The 1829-nt window shown below is 63.2% G+C and overlaps 1 protein-coding gene across 1 annotated transcript in view; it reads left to right on the top strand.

Annotated features, from left to right (window-relative positions):
- The first annotated feature begins 31 nt into the window (after positions 1 to 31).
- Positions 32 to 1829, top strand: part of HPCAL4 (hippocalcin like 4) — a 13668-nt gene continuing 11870 nt past the window's right edge. The window contains exon 1 of the mRNA XM_006158607.3: positions 32 to 229. The gene's annotated coding sequence lies outside the window, so the exon portion shown is untranslated. The remainder of the gene's footprint in view (positions 230 to 1829) is intronic.

Genomic DNA, 1829 nt, shown 5'->3' with positions numbered 1-1829 from the left:
GAAACCCCGCCTGCCATTTCGCCCCTGCGGAGCCAATCGACGTCCAATCTGCCCGGGATGGGGAGGGGTTTATGCAAATCGCGTCGCCTTCTAGAGGCACATAGTGATACAAGAGCTGGGAGGCGGCCCCAGCCCGGACCTTAGAGAGCACAGCTGCCCGCCAGCCAGCCCCGGTCCCCGCGGCCCGCCCAGGCTCGGAGCCATCCAGCGACCCGGCGAGCGGCCTCAGGTAACGCGGGTGGGACCGACGCTCTAAGCGACTCCGCCGGGGGAAGCCCTGGACCTCCTCCCTCGACTCCCAGCCTCATCTCTGGCCCCTGACTCATCTCCCTGACCCCTGGTTGGCCCGTAGGTGGCAGCGTCTGGACGCGTGCCTACGCAGGGACCCCTTCCTCCATCCAGGACACACAAGTTCAGACTAGGAGGCAAAGTCGCCTCCCTTCCCCACCCCACCCCCAGCTAAGGTAAAAACCGCCATTGCCCTGGACAGCCGCCTCCCCAGGCACGCACACACGCGCGTGCACACACAAACGCACACACACCTGGGGGTGTGGTGTCACTAGTGCTGGAGAGGTACAGTGACCGCCCTCCTGTTTCCCTCGAGGTGGGTGGCCCCATGACAACCTTCCACCCCTGGGGGAGCCCCCACCCACACCACCGAGCCCCACCAGCAGCTCAGCTCTTCATGCTTAGGCCTCCCCAAAGACAGCCCCCACCGCCACAGGAGCCCACACCCTCCTCGTGTTGCCCCCAACTGTCACCACTCCCCACCCAGGCAGAGTTCCCAGCACACGTGAGAGAGGAGGGAAGAACCCCTTCCTGATTTTTCTCCTCATAGACACCGTACACCCCACCCCCAGCCACCCCCAGCGCTAGAGCCCATACTTGGCGTCCTCTGTCCTGGCTAGAGGATGAACCCAGGACATCACCCCTAGCAGACAACCCAGACCTCATCAGCCACTGCCAGTGCCCCTTGCCCCTCACAGCCAGAGCCTCGAGTCCCCTCATTCTGCCTCCCAGTAGTGGCACCCTGTCCCCCGTCTTCCTGCTGCCCCACAGGGGTCGTGCCAAAGCTCCACGTGGACTGCGTCCTCCTCCCCTGTGGTGGAGGGCAGAGGAGCTTCTTTTCTTGCCTTTGCTCCGTTGTTGTTTGACTCCGGCCAAGTCACTTCCTTCTCTGATCCTTCATGGAATGGCAAGGGGGACAGGACAGAGGGTGGCCTGGGGACACGATCTCAAACAGCCTTCCAGCACCGACACACTGTTTGATGGCGGAGGATTGGAGGACAGGGCCTTGAACCATGAGGGTGTTTCAGAGAGGCGCCCCGGGGGTCTTCGGCCCTCCCTGGAGGGACCCTGCTTTTTACCCAGGCCACCCGGCTCACACTCTCCAAGCCCCTTCTCGTGGACGTCCCTTCTAGATCCTCAGTCCAGCTGGCCCTGGACTGACTAGAGGTGGCCAATGGGGCCCACCCTCGTTTATGGTCCCTGCCCGTCACTAAGGAGAGGGAGAAGACCTGGCCCCTGCTGCTCCCACTGCTGCTTGGAGAAGAGCAAAGGGAGGAGAGGAAGGAGAGAAAATCTCCTGACCAGGGAGCTGTTGTCACCATGGCAACCGCCTCAGCACCAGCTCCTCCGAAGCTGGGCGAGGGTGTGGGATTATTGCCTCCTCCAGCCCCTCCCGCCCTTGCTGCCTCCTCCCCATTGGAGACCCACAACCCTGAGCCCACAGGAAGAAGGCTCTGGGCATGGGGGTGGCAGTTTTGTGTATGGGGCAGTGGCAGCTCCCACAGGCTGGCGGACGGCCCTCGAGGTTAGCTCGTTCAGCA

This window comes from Tupaia chinensis, unplaced genomic scaffold (genome assembly GCF_000334495.1).
Source record: "Tupaia chinensis unplaced genomic scaffold, TupChi_1.0 Scaffold000604_1, whole genome shotgun sequence".
NCBI classification, from domain to species: domain Eukaryota; kingdom Metazoa; phylum Chordata; class Mammalia; order Scandentia; family Tupaiidae; genus Tupaia; species Tupaia belangeri.
This window is presented reverse-complemented; position numbering and strand designations above follow the sequence as displayed.